Source organism: Megascapheus bottae, chromosome 14 (assembly GCF_031878675.1).
Source record: "Megascapheus bottae isolate mThoBot1 chromosome 14, mThoBot2.hap1, whole genome shotgun sequence".
Lineage (NCBI taxonomy): Eukaryota > Metazoa > Chordata > Mammalia > Rodentia > Geomyidae > Megascapheus > Megascapheus bottae.
In genome coordinates, this window is record NC_143522.1 from 11,512,100 (window position 1) to 11,527,255 (window position 15,156).

Here is a 15,156-nt window from a genome sequence, read left to right on the forward strand (position 1 = left end):
TCCAAGGCTACTACCAGCTGAGGTGCAGGGTATGTAAGGGGAACATAAGGAGGAACCCCTGAGGCTGCTCCCCTCTGGGACTAGCTGTAGGGCTTCTGACACTACAAATGGAAACTCACAGCCACCATAAGGCCCAGGTGCCCATGCTGCATGCTGTCAGTCCCTGTGACTACCTGTCACTCTTTCTTCACCCCTCCCACTCCTTCTCCACCAGGCTTCTTCCTCTCTGCTGCAGCCAACCTCTGAACAGACCCATAGGTCTGCCCAGGCTGAAGACCAGGCAAATGTCAGTATCCGTGGCCAGAGACTCATATGATCAGAAAGATCTATGGTGAACAGCACCTTTCTCTCTACAAAAGAAAGCAGTACTGAACCCACATGGAAATTTTCTAGACCCATGAGAGGCAAGAGTGAGAAAAGCTTGGGGCGCTCTGTAGGGCTGGCAGCTCTGGCACACATACATATCTCTGGATGCCAACAGAAGTCACCTGGGGCGTTCATCCAGGTGTTCATCTGAGAAACCAGACAACTGTGAGTCAAAGTCACACAGGGTAGGGAGGAGCTGTTCATTCCCAAGCCTGCAGCTCAGCTCTGACGTGGGGGTGAGACCGGCTGAAGAGCTCCCCCACCCCAGCCCTTGGAGCCGAATACCTCAAGCTCCTGCTCTTAAACCTGGGCAATCTCAGGCTCTGCAAGTTTAGCACAAGGAAGCACAGGAGTCAGGGCTCCTGATCTCTAAAGCCAAGAGGAAAATAAAGACAGAAAAAGCCCTAAACTCAAGACAGTCATTTCTCTGAGTACATAGGACACCATTTGGGACAAAGTCTAAACTCCAAGTCCCAGCAGACTTTGGCTCCTGCACGTCTCATCATGCTTGAGGCTTGCCGTCAAGGCCTGTTTTGCTTCCAGATGTCAGTACAGACTGTGCATCTGTTGAGGAAACCTTCCTATCCTTCTCAACTGGCCAAGGCCATGCTTCCGGCCTCTTAACAGCTTACTCCAGGAAGCTTCTTTAACCCCAGGGCTGGGATAGGAACTCTCAGTGAATGTAGCACAGAGTCCAAGCCCTGCTCCCACCCCACGTGCTCTACACACTAATTCCCTCATGCCTAGTTCCTCATCCCCAGGTGGGCTGTAAGGCACAGCTTGCAGGCCTTTGTGCTTTCACACATGGAATGTTCACTCAAGACTCCACCCCTGGTGAAGAGCATGCCCAGGCAAAGGTACTACTCATAGCCAGGTGTCCAGCTAGAGTTCCTGCCTGGTCTTGAGGCCAGTCTCTCTCTCCTATGTACAGTACAACTCCCCAAAAAGCTGAGGCCACATGAAGAGGTCCAGTCTCAGAACTCTATTACCCTCACAACCCAGGCCCTCAAAAACAAAGCTGAACACAAGTCCTGCCCTGGCTGGTACATGACTCACTGGCTCCTGGACCATCACTCACTGTCCTACACTACATGAATGCTACGTGAAAAAAAAAAAAAAAAAGAAGCTCCCCCACAAGCTTCCCACTCCTCTCTACACCGTGGCCAGGAACATGGGCTTGTGGATCTGTTTACCTAGTGCTCCGACATGGCTGGATCTCAAGACACTGAGGCTGAGGTTGGGTCAGAATACCAGGGGGCTTTGACAAGATGCTCAGTGTGGTTTAGCTGGTCCCCTAGTTCAGGCTCACTCTCTGAAAGGCTCTCTCTCTGATATCTGGGGTTTCTGGGTAGGGGCAGAGTAAATAGTCTGGTATTGCCATTTTGGGCTAGCTAGAATTGTGCAAGCCCTAAGTAAACTATTCTGGACATGTAGATGGATGCCATTTGCCCACTACCCCACTATAACTAAGAGTTCACCTCTGGGCTACAGGACCCCATTTCTCCAGACCACTGGACACAGAAACCCTGTTCTCAGGAGATTTGCGAACCAGTAACAAATAAAGCTCTGCTGTAAGCAGCGTGGCCCTGTCAGCCACAGGGAAGCGGGGAGCCGGCAAGAAACCATAACATTCCTGTTCCCAATCCAGAGTCCCTAAATCACCCCTTCCCTGAACTGAACTTCAACTCTGAGACACAGAGGCCAGGCTAGAAGAATAAGGAGGGAGTCCCAGGGTCTTGGCCAGACTCAGAATCTTGGCCAGGGTTCAAGCTGGCTGCAGTTTGAGCTTTGACAGCAAATATGCCACCACTAAGCTGCTTTTAGAAGGATATGTATGAGAGATGAATCTTTGGTTTGCAAGACTCCAACTGCATCCACCTCTGTTGTTTCCTTCCCCTTACTATCCCATGAACAGTACTACAAGTCCAGCAGAGGACAAGATAAGCAGGTCCCTTTTACAGGGAAGAAACTGAAGCAAACTGAAATTCAGAATCATGAGCAAAGCCAGCAGAGAATCATGTCTTCAGGCTTAGCCTATACTTATACTGCAGGAAGACCTGATGCTGCCTCCTAGGCCAAGGGCACAGGTAGTTCAAGAAAACCCTTCCCAATAGGGCTTAAGACTTAGCTGGCAGCGATAAGCTTTCTGTACAAGAAACATAGTGAATGTTTTTCAAGTGGCTGAACTTCCCTGAGGAGGGCCTTCTGGGCTTTGCTGGGCCCTCACAACACCTCCTATGCCCTATACACACCACCAGAGGCTGCTCTGGCTCTTCCCTCCCCTTCTGGAAAGGTCTGGCTCCCCAGCAGGTCTAGGGCAGGGCCCTTTAGAGTCCATGCCTGACTGCCCCAGTGAGTGCCCCAATGCCTACCTCGGCCCTGTGCCAAGATACAAAGGAGGCCAGCAACAGGGGCCTCCCTTACCCGCCCACCCTGCCTCCTCCTCCACCCCACACACCCTGCTGCAGCCCTGTGGGTCTGCCTAGGCCTCTTCATCCATTCAACAAGCATTTGCTAGCTAATGCTGGCTGGAGGCCAAGCACTGAGCAGACATAGAGACAAGGCACTGTGTCTCTATCCTGTGGAGCCTCCCAAACAGTGGGTGGGCAGAGAGAGACATAGAAATACATATTAATCATAACGCAAGGTGGCTGGTTCAAAGGCTATGATAAACACAAGGAACAGGTGATCTGCCCCCACCACCATCCCACTTGATCTCACTTTTAGTCTTTGGTAAAGCCTTGAAAGCCTTGCCTCTACTCTAATAACCTCCTTCCTTCAATGCCTGCCTCCTCCATGCAGCCCTCAGCATATACTACCGTCACTCTTTCTGCATCTTTATAATGTTCCATCATTATCCCCATGTTTCTTCAAGTCCCATCTGTCTTTGCCCCAAGGCTGGAAACAGCAGGACCTGGAGGCAGTGAGGCAGAGGACAAGCAGTCACTTGCAGGGAACCAGGTGTCCCATTCAACAATCTTCACTCACTGGTTCTGCCTTTGAAGAACTTAAGAACTAGGGGTGGGGTAAGGAGGACGCAGGAACTACAGAAATACCTCTGTAACAAGCATCTGCCACATGAAACAGTAGCCACCAGCATGACCTGTGTGCCCGAGGTATATGGGCATTGCTTACTGGTAGAACCATTTATTCTATCTGAAACACAAGGAGGCTGAAAAGCAACTTATCCCTGATCCCAGAGCTCCCAAGGAAGGAGCCAGGATTTAATCCAAGTGAACTGATTCCAAACGTGGAGTCTCTGCCACGCTCTGTTGCCCATCAGTGTGAGTATCCGACTTCAGTGTGAGCAGAAGACTCACCCTGAGCCATTCATGGATCTGGCAGGGGGAAGAAAGGGAACAGAAGGGCACATCTTCACAAGAAGTGTGCCAGGTGCTGGGGAGCACTATGGTAAAGTTTCCCAGCACCCACTACTTCCCACTCTACCAGGAACAACCTGCTAGTGTGCTGTACCTTTCCCAGAAGACATATGGGGCCACAGAGTTCTGGACCGACCTTGCTTTCAGTTAACCAAAAGGATGACTGGGGCTCTTACAGAGCATGAGGCCCCACTAAGTGCCTGCATTTATGGGGCACCGAGTATTTGTCGGGCACAGTCCTAACTCATCACAGAGAGCATCATATTTAAACCTTACTTCTGTCTCATTTTATAGGCCAGGAATAGTATACTCCAAAAACACCTATTTAACAGTAATGGAGGCTCAGGGACAGTGCCCACGCCTGCCATCACAGCCCCAAATACACAAAACAAATGCATCCAAATTAGAGGGGGAAATCGATAATTCAACATCAGACTTCAACATTCTTTCAATACTGGATATACAACTAAACAGATCAACAAGGAAAAGAAGATTTAAACACTATAAACCAATTAAACCTCATAGATATCTATACAACACTCCACCCAAGAACAGCAGAATTATACTCTTTTTAAAAGTACATGGGGGGGCCGGGAATGTGGCTTAGTGGCAGAGTGCTTGCCTAGCATGCATGAAACCCTGGGTTTAATTCCTCAGTACATATAAACAGGAAAAGCTGGGAAGTGGAGCTGTGGCTCAAATGGTAGAGTGCTAGCTTTGAGCAAAACAGGCTCCACACTCTGAGTTCAAGACTCAGGACCAGCAAAGAAAAAGAAACAAAGAAAGTGAGTTTAAAGGACTTGGAACCATGTAAGGTATATTCTTTGAAAAACTGAAATTGGAAAAATAAATTTGCAAAAATTACAGAAAACAAAAGGTTAAAACTATTTTGTTACATGGCTACTTCTTTGTACAACAACTTAAAAATAGTAAAGAATAAAGCTCTGTATCTATATCTATCTATCTCTATATATATCTATATAGATATATATAGAGATAGATATATATATGTTTTTTTTTTTCCTGGTCCTGAGGCTTGAACTCAAGGCCTGATTGCTGTCCCTGAGCCTCTTTGTGCTCAAGCCTAATGCTATCCCACTTCAGTCACAGTGCCACCTCCAGCTTGAGTGCTTTATTGAAGAGTCTCACAGGGACTTTTCTACCCAGGCTGGCTTTGAACAGTGATCCTCAGATCTCAGCCCCATGAGCAGCTAGAATTATGGGTGTGAATCATCTGATTCTCACCCCAACTTTGATCCTAGAACTATAACAGCTGTGGAATGAGGAGGTCTAGCAGCCTTGCATTTCAATGGGAAAATGGCCACAGGCAATTATTTCCTCCACTGTAGTGGTGATCCTTCCCTCAAAACTGGAGTTAACATTTTACCATGCGCTTTTCTGATTCATAAGCTAACTTCACAAACCCCCCCATAGAGGAGAAGGTTCCTTTCAGCAGAGAGAAACTGGGGTTCTGCTGTCCAAGTGGCAGAAGAATCAAATGCTTTATTTACTGTCTACCTCCCAGGTCTTTACTGTAACCTTTATGGGCCTCAGAAGGAATGCTACATTTGAAAAGCTAAAGCTCTCGATTTTCTCTAGTTCCTTCCCAAGGCTAATTTTCCCTGGGGCATTTCTAACCAGAGCAAGAGATAATCACAGCTTGTCTTCCAGGAACAGGTTCCCCTCCAGAATAGGACACTGGTCAAAGGCCCCTGAAACAAAGCGTACACAGTATCTACAGGTGGAGAGAGAAAGGGTTCCCTGAAAGCTGCGGGATCAGTAGTATCTTTCTGGAATGAAGGCTTCCCACCATGTGAAGAAGATGGCTTGGACCTACCTCCAGAGCCAACTGGCAAAGCAGGGGTCAAAGGATTCCAGAAATGTGCCTTAGGAGATGCAACCAGGAGTGCAGCAGGGCCTCAGCACCCAGGACTCCAATAAACCATGCCTCAAGTCAGGCAAGCCCCACCTCTTTGCAAAAGAGGAGTAATGCTTTATGCCACGGTTAATCCTCCATCACACAAAATAAGGCTTTCCCAAGAACTCTCTTGAAGTATGGTTTATAAAATTCTATACTCTGTTAATCCTAATTCTTACAACAAGGCAAATATTTTATTCTCCCCCTTTCCCAACATGGAATCTGAAACCATCCAATAGGTCAAATCACTTGCCTAAGGTCATAGTACAGAAGCAAGGCCAGGACTGCAGCAGAGGCCTGCCAAAGGTCTTTCCACAAACTTCTTCCCTGAGTTTCCTGCTCGGATGCCACACCCAGCTGTCTGCATCAGAAAAGAAGTCTCCATCCAGGCTGTTCACATCTTCTCCTGGAATCAGAGTGGCTTCAGCTGGCCTGAAAATCACTGTGATATTCTAGAACTGTGCCTGGCTGGGGAAGAAGGCTGGGAGAGGCCCTCCAGGTGAGTAATGCAGAAGCTACACAGGTGATTCGCAGCCCTGGGCCAATCTTGAAAGGTGGTACGTCTTCTCCCTAAGAGGAAGCCACACTTCTCCCACACCTAGACCCTGTGCCCAGTTAGCTAGCAACTCTTTAAAAACAAAGCCTCTTCATGACTGTCAGATGCCCAAACCTCCCATGAGGCCCAGGCCCGCCTCCCACATCTTAGCCTGGGGCTCTCATGGGGCTGCTTGGCTCAGCAACTTAAATTTCTAAATCAAAGCTGTCCATAGCATATCCTGCATAGGGGAGAGGAGACTAGGGTCTGAAGACCATACTAAAATCCCTATTTCATGGCTTATGACATGAATAGCCTAGAGGGAAAGTAATCATGGGTCCATGGTCAGTTGGGCCCAAGGACAAATAAATGACTTGGTGGAGCTGTGGTCAGGGGTCCGAAGCAGATGTCCTCGAACTCAGAAGATCTTTAGAAGCCAGGTCCTTGACATTTGTTTAGCTCATCTCCTCCCTCCAATAGGGAGTGGAACAGGGAACTCTGATGTATAAAGGATCCTAAGTAAATGTCTGACCACCTCTAGAAAGAGCCCAACATGCACCCAGTATCCAAGAATTGAGGAATGGAGGATAGAGGGGTGGGGCTGGTGTCTGCTGGCTTGGGGGTAAGAATAAACCTGATATGGCTTTCCAGTGCTGCTAGTGACAAAACAAACAAACAAACAAACAAACTCTGCTACCAACAGAGGAAAGTTCCCAGAATGGCTGCCTGGAGCATCCCAGAGAGGCTGCAGAGTGAAGGCCTGTCTTAAAGGCCAGACCATCAGCAGCAGCAGTCTCTCTCTCCGGCCCATCAAAACGCAGGATCTCTGCCAAATGTTTACACATTCCTTGCATTTCTCCACTGAGCAGCTGCTATAGGGCCTTTTCTCCTATGTTGATTTATTCTTTATTGTTCCTGAAATACACCCAGAAGCCTTTGGCATATCACCCGAGTATTCAGCTTAAGTCCCAAGAACACATCAACTAGGATCTCTGGGACCTGGGCCACAGCAGCAGGAATAAGCCCCAGGATCAAATCCTGCAGCCACAGAGACCCAAGATCCCATGGACTCACAGCATATGGTTTCCAGAACTGCAGCGACCATGATGTGTTGGGGAGGTGGGGAGGAGGGAGGAGAGAAGACAGCCAGGAGGTCCCTGGAAGGCTTAGACCAAGCTTCTGTACTCCTTCCCTGCAGGATAATCCCAAGTCAATGTGAGCCCTCTAAAATGGCTTCAAGGTTCTAGGTTGGGTTCTGGCTGTCCAACTGTATTTCTAGAGAAGGAGGCACAGAGGGATCTTCTCCACCTTTCCTGGCCTCAAATCTCTCTAATTGGTCTAATGGTGCTCAAATTCCTACCACCAGCACTTTATTCCAAGGGCAAAGCACTATTCTTTTTTTTTTTAATAATTTTTTTATTGTAATTAATAAAAGGGTTACATGATATTTGCCAGATAGAAGGTGCATTAATTCACATACATTGATACCCTTTCACATGTCTTGGCACCCATCACCCTCCCCCCCCACCCACCCCCGTCTTGGTTTTCCCCTCTTCCCTATCAAATTTCAAATAACCAAATACAAATAAATTCAATATATCAGATAACAAAGTGAGATACTGTAACAATATGAGATACCCACGAGACAGCAAAGGAGATGAAAGATAACATAGTACATTAAGGACAACAATCATTCATTATATGGCTTTTGTTTCACTATCCTGGAGGTCCTTTCAATTAGCTTCATACTATATGGCCTTATATATCAAGGTTTTGCTCTATTGCAGATCTCTGCTAGTAGAGCCCAAGGTTTCTACTGATTATGACGAATGAGGGAAACCATTGAGCCTAAGTTCCTTTGAGTCTGGCTTACTTCACTTAATATGATTTTTTCTAAGTCTTTCCATTTCCTAACAAATGGGGCGATGTCATTCTTTCTGACAGCAGCATAGAATTCCATTGTGTACAAATACCACAACTTGTTGATCCACTCATCAACTGAGGGACACCTAGGTTGGTTCCATGTCTTTGCTATGGGGCACTATTCTCTTTGCACAGGGGAACAGTTGGGAGGAGAGTGGAGCTGTCAGATCAAAGGGTTAGACAGGACGCCCTTCTCCCTCATCACCAATCTCTGCCTCAGGTTTCTTACTGGTAAATGCGTATAATAGTTTTGTCTTACAGCTACTGTAAGAGTAAATGAAGAATTACATAGATTTAGTGTTTGGCACAAAATAAACACTCAACAAGTGGGATTTCCTTCCCCCTTTGCCAGGAAATGGTAACTCAGATATGTTGGGAGCAGTCTAACTCTGTGGGAGAAATGGTCTGTCTCTTTCAGCTCCACACATGGCTGAGAGCAGGGCTGGACAGGCTGGAGTAGAACAAGGAGACAAGAAATCCCAGCCACAGTGTTGGGCTCTGTGGATACAACACAGGGCATCTAAGACCCAGGAGAGAGGGTTGGCAAAAAATTCCAAAGCACACAGAGCACAGGCCTCCTCTGGACACAGCCATGTCACATGGCTATTAGGACACCGCAGGCCCAGGAGTATTTCCCAGATAATACTGGCAGAGCTTCCAGGCCCACAGGATGAGCCACTAGAAGAGCAATAAAAAGGACAGCATCATCGCCTGAAGGAGGGTGGGGAAGAGTGGCCCCAGGAAGTAGGAACAGGGACAGACACGGGGCCTGCAACAAGCAAGCAAGCAAGCAAGTAAGCCTGCCCAGAAGCCACCACAGTGAATGTCCCACAAGTGGAAGTGCCCGTCTGGTTTTTTTTGGCACCTCTTCTGCCCAGAGCCAGCAAGGAAAGGCAGCTGCTAGCAACACGGAAGAGCTGTTTGTGCAGGCCTGTGGCAGGGACAGAAAGAGCACCAGCAGACACCATGCAGAGGGGCCTCTGCCCCCTTTTTTCCTCTCTGGTCTCCATAAGGCCCAATCTGCATGCTGCATAGCTGACACTGTGTGGGTACTTCTGCTTTCACTCCTATCCAGCCTCCCAACCACAGGGCTCACACACACAAACAGACAAATAAATAACCATGGAGCCAGTCAAGGGCTGAGCCACACCCAGGAGCCGAGACAGTATTCCTGTGGGCTCTTCCTGCAGGGCAGCAGCCCTCCCAACTCCCCAAACTGGGTGGTGCAGAAAGCAAGCAGGGCCAGAGGCAGGCCCAGCTCCTCTTCCCACCCTCCCAGGGGGAAAGTGGAGCCATCAAGCCACTCTTGGCTTCCCTGTATGAAAGTGAAGAACTTGAGGACTAAATGTCCCAGGGTTTTTCAATGCTGGTCAGACTCCCCAGAGCTGGGGAGCCCAAAACTAAGTGACCTAAGGCCAGCTGGGATCTCAGACAAAACAGTCAGGTGAGAAGCCAGGTGCTTGTTCCAGAAGCTACAGGAGGCTGGGAAGAGGAGTTTGAAAAGATCAACCTTCCTGCTCTCAGGTTTCCAGTTACGACTTCGGCCCCTTTCCTAACTCCAGGATCCTTACCTGCCAGTGAACACTGGCAAGTGCTGGCAACAGTGGAATTAAATTGAGACCTCTATCTGTTCATCTATGAGGGAAGGCTGAGCATCCAAATCTCTCATCACATTCTCCTCCTCTGGACCCCAGTCCACCAAAGATGTGTGGCCAGAGGGAGCCCCTTTCTTTTTCTTTTTCTTTTTTTTTTTTTTTGCCAGTCCTGGGGCTTAAACTCAGGTGCCTGGGCACTGTCCTTGGGCTTTCTCAAAGTTAAGGTTCTTACCACTTGAGCCACAGCACCACTCCCTGGCAGGAGCCCCTTTCTGGCTGCAAGCCTGGAGTACTTCTCTCCACACATGGAAGGGAAACCTCACCCTGGCTGTTCCCCTCCTCTACCTTTGGAGTCTTGTGGAGGAAGAAACAGTGCCTGGAAAAAACCCTCTCACCACAAGCTCCCTGAAGCTGGTGAGATGGGGAGAACTGCAGAGGGAACCGGGAGTACCTTCCAGGTTGGCCACAGCTCAGCTACAGGCTCCATTCCAGGAAGATCAAGAGCAATGGTAGCTTTCAGGGAAGCCTCATCCTACAAACCACAGCCAGCAATCGCCTGCGCCAGGGAGACCCTCACTCCTACTCAGCAAAACGTCAGCTCTTTTCTGACATGTGGGGACTGGCTTCTAAGTAATATCTTGATATTCCCTTCACCCCAGCTGTCACCTCAGGCCACTTGGGTGGGAAACTGCACCCAAACCTCCATCTGGATCATAGTGACAGACTGCAGGCCAAGCAAAGAGAAGGGGACTTTTTCCTATGCAGACAAAGCACCTCCTATTCACGTGAGCAGATCAGCCCGGGGCCTGGGAGGATAGATTTCCTCAATCAGATCTCCGGGAAGCTGAGCTCTCAACCCTGGTCTTCAGAGATAGAGACCCTAGTAAAGGCCCCAGAGCCCAGGCTCATCTAGCAGGAAGTGGATGAGTTGGACCCAGAGACTAGGGAGTTAGAAAATGAGCTTCATTTGCACAAGTCTCAGGGGCCTGAGACACTGATTTCCTACTCCAAGCTGGACCCTTTTTATTTCCTCCCCAGTAGGAACAAAGGGCAAACAGGAAGCTGAACCTAGAAGAATAAAATGACAACTACCATCTTTTAAGAATCTATAATGTGTCAGTCATTTTGCATGCAAAATCTTGTTTAACTTGTACTGCAACTATGCAAATAACTATTATCCTCCCTATTTTACAGAGAAGGAAACTGAGGTGCAGGAAGTTAAGCCCCAAAGTCACATTGCAAATGGAGAAGCTGGAGTATGAACTTTGAGTCTGGCCAGACGTCATGCCCATGCACGCATGGGCCAGGCTATCTTCAGAGTTACTGCATACACCATCCAGGAGTGGTGCTTAAGAGTATGAGGGCAGAAGTGGATGTGAACAAGTTTTGCTTGATGGCTCCAGAATCTGAATCATTGCCCCTACTAAGTGTTACCACTCCCAAGTGCGTGACTGTGTGAACTCATATAAATGTGTGTGTATGTGTGTGTGTGTGTGTGTGTGTGTGCACGCACTGGGGGTGGAGGAAGGGAGGGTGATCAGGATTCCAAAGAGCAATTTCCAACACCAAAGTTATGCCGTAATGCTTCTGATTCATGAAATGAGCTCACAGCCTCATAGTAACTTGAGTGTTGCTTTGAATGCAAATGCAGATCCCTTAGTAAGAACTAGGGATTTCAGCATATTCCACCTACTTTCAGTCCAGGGTGCAATTTGTTTTAGCCTCACACAGAGTTCTAAGGTATAGAAAAAGCAATCCCTCCTGCTGAATGTGACCACTGGATCCATTCCTGTAGTCTGCAGTAAGTCAAGGGAAGAATGGTGCCCCACAGCTGCCCCTGCTCTGTTACATGTGCACACACACACAGGAAGGGTGCCAACAGGGCCTGGTCACAGGAAATGTCCAGCTTAGCAGAACCAGAGGCAGGAGGCTGCACAACTCTTTCCCTGTGAGGTCCCCTTGGGGTCAGGATGACCGAGACACCAGCTCCAGAAGGCCAGCTGCAGGACAGTGCTAGGGAACTGGATTCACCAACACCAGATGGTCCAGATGGTACAGCATTAAGGACACCCTAGCAGTAGGAGCTCATTGGGCCCTCTACATGCCAGATCTTTTATTATTTATTTTTTCTTTTCACAGTCTCACCATGTGAGTTTAAGTGATCATCTCAGTCTTCTAAGTAGCTGAGACTAGAAGGGTACGCCAGCATACTAGACAAGTCATTATTTTTTTAATGGGAAATTTTTCACTCATTCAACTAGCATATGCTAAACACTGGATACTAGGCATTGTGGGAACAACACAGCTTAGGCTAGAGCAGAAGCTATGCTTTACATACACTAACTCAGAATCCTTACAGCAACTCTACAAAGGAAACAAAGAATCCAGGCCTGAGCCTCCGTTTTTAACTATCACACTGCTCTGGAGTAAGACTGATGGCATTTGAAATAGAACTAAAAGAATAAGCAGGAATTTTCCAGGCACTAGGGATTAGTTTCGGCCCACCATGTGCAAAGCTTTCTTTTGGGAGTCCCAACTGCATGCGAGGCCGGTCAAGGCCAAAGATTCCTAGACAGAGTCATTTCTCTTTCAGAGCACTACTACCCCCCCTCCCCCCCTCCCGCCCCCCACACCTCATACACACACCTCCACTCCACCTTAATGCTCCTCCCACTCCCATCTTTTTCCAGTGGTCTTGGCTCCAATGAGCAGCTTTTCTGAAACTACAAGACTCCCTGCTACATACATAATTGTATGCTGCCTTTTTTCTCCCCCTTTCTTTATTAGAAGTAGCCCACAGGGTCAAACACTAGGGCTATTTTTAAGTTCCATGTTTAAAAGTTAAACTTCCATCCTCATGGGCTCTCCAAGGGCATGCTTTCCTGGAATGGGGTGAGGGGCTGACAAAGTCACAGGGTGTGAAGGTTCTGCTCAGGTACTTGGAGCACATTGTTCCAGAGCAAGCTGTATGACCTCCTGAGGATGGGGTGGGGGATTCTTCAGGTTCTTTACCCTTTGTCCCCTAGGAGCTACACAGACCAGAGAAACCAGCCAGAGGCCAATCCAATTACAGTGGAGACTGGACCAGGGCCATGCCATGAGATGATTTATCACAGTAATTGAACGTTTACACTCTTATTCACTATACAGAGGGGGAGGCAAGAGAGGACCCAGTTCTCAGCCTGGGAAAGTTTGACCTTTCTTTTGGTTCTGAGGTCACCTAACACCTGTGGAAAGGGAGCATTTCTCTTAGGTTACAGGGACCTGTGCCACACATTTCCTGGGAGGCTCTGGAGCAAGACTGATGGTTTCCTCCCATCATCTGAAGCCCCCAAGGTTGAAGTGGCTTCTTCTCAGCACCACAATTTTCCTTTCTCTATTTTCACCAGATCTCAGTCCTAAAACTACGTGGATGAGACAACTTTAACCTCAGGCCAGGTTCCCTCTGCTGGAGGAAGCCAGACATGTCTCCCCTCTCCAGCTACAGATGCCAACCGGCAGCCCCTGCAAACGTGCCACCGTGGCCTAGAGAACTAGCCAAGGCCCTGCTGGCCCTCCCTCATTCCACCCCCCCCCCCACATGAGCTTCACAGTCTGGCACACGGTCCCCACGAGGGACGGCACAAGCAGGAAGTAGTCACTAAAGTTGTGGCCAACAAAGTTTTAAATGGGGCAAGAAACTTCCCCTTTCATCTGTCCAGCAATTCAGGCCAGAGGATGGGCTGGAAAACTCAGTGACCTCCCTTTTAGGTGACTAGAACCTCTTCAGGTCTGCGTTGCAGCTGAAGCCTGAAAACTCCAGGGCGCATGAGGTTGGTCAGGCCTCCCTGACTCCTTTCCCCAAAGGCTTGGGTGGTCTCCCCCCACACACACTGTGCACAAGCTGCAGTCGTGGTCAGTGTGGAGGGTTCACTCCACAGAGTCTACCCTACATGGACGCTGGACAAACCAAGGCTCCAGAGTTCCGGGTGTCTGGCTGGGTGCCGCGAAGGCTCGGCGGGGCCGCAGGGGGCCGGGGTGCCGGGGCGGGCGAGAAGGGTGACAGGTCTGGGGTGCGCCTGCAGCACCCGGGAGCGCGAGTAGGCGGCTCTGCGCCCGGCCACCCGCCCGCGCTCGCCGCTCCAGCCTAGGCCTCCATTGCACTTGCCCCAGTTCCCTGCCCCCGCTGCACCTCTGTGCCCTAAAAGTGCCCCTGGCATCCACACAGCGTTCAAGCCCACTTTTGGGGATCACGGGCCAAGTTCTCAGAGCTCATGACGTCCTCCCTCCGCTCCACTTCTCGCCTCCCGGGCCTGGGCTCCATCACACCCAGCCAGTCCCTGCGGCCACCACGTTTTGCTGCGGTGGAGGAGGGCGCAGCGGCGGCCCGGGGAGGCTGGGGACCGCTGCGTAGTTGCACGACCCCGCCGGGGTTGGGCTGCACTCGCAGCCGGGCGAGCGCGGGTGCGGGCGGCGCGGGGGCGGGCTGCGGCGGCCCCCTGGCGTGTCGGCCCCCGCGTGTCCCCTTGCAGCCGCCCCCGCCACCGCCCAGGCCGCAGAAGTTGGCGCGCGCGCGCACGGCGTCCCCCCCCCCTCGGCTCGGTGCCCCCCCAATTCGAGGCCAAGCCTGCAGAACTGCAGCCTGCGGGGGGGGGGGGAGCGGCCACCGATTGCACGCCGCCCGGGGTCTCCCCCTACACACACCTCTGCCGCGTGCAAGGCCTCGACTCGCCCGGCAGCCCCACTCACCCCGCTCCTGCCTGAGCAATGGCCTCTGCTGTCCCTCTTCCGCCGCCAACCGTGGCTTCCAGCCGCCTCCGGGACTCCAGTCGTTTTGCACGCACTCTCCGATTTTAAAAACAAACAGTCGTCGTCGTGGTCGCCTTCCCCTCGGCGTTTCAGGGGCTTCCGCCAACCCGCGCCTCCCAAAGCAAGGAAGTTTGCCGGCAGGGCCCAGGCGGGACAGGCGGGCTGTCACCCCCAAGCCTTGGCGCGCCCTGTGTCCGTAAGGTCCGTCTCGAGAACGCTCTCCCTCCCTCCGTGTCACCCCTAGTCCAACGATGCAGTGTCAGGATTGCACGGCTCTGACTCATCGGTTGAGCTCACAGCTTGAGAGAGAGAGAGAGAGAGAGAGAGAGAGAGAGAGAGAGAGAGAGAGAGAGAGAGAGAGAGAGAGAGAGAGAGAGAGAGAGAGAGAGAGAGAGAGAGGCGCGCAGGCAGGCAACAGCGAAGGAGGAGGATTCTGGCGTGCTACAAAGGATTGCACAACTCGAGCGAGGCTGGGAGCGGGGAGCGCGGAGCGGGGAGCGCGGAGCGGGGAGCGCGGAGCGCCCAGCGGCGGGCCGGCGCGCGCGGCTCGGCGGCGAGCAGGAACCAGCTCTACCACTTCATCAGCACAACTGTCTCGGGCGGCCTCTCCGCCTGCAGGCCTGGCGCCGCCCACTTCCTGCGACCAAATAA

At 50.6% G+C, this 15,156-nt stretch overlaps 1 protein-coding gene across 2 annotated transcripts in view; it reads right to left on the reverse strand.

Moving 5' to 3' along the window:
* The window catches only part of Mideas (mitotic deacetylase associated SANT domain protein), a 40,888-nt gene extending 26,049 nt beyond the window's left edge, over positions 1–14,839 (reverse strand). Inside the window, exon 1 of one of the 2 annotated variants that reach the window (XM_090344451.1) lies at positions 14,446–14,839. The gene's annotated coding sequence lies outside the window, so the exon portion shown is untranslated. The remainder of the gene's footprint in view (positions 1–14,445) is intronic. The other variant, XM_090344449.1, reaches the window with a different exon arrangement.
* Positions 14,840–15,156: the final 317 nt, after the last annotated feature.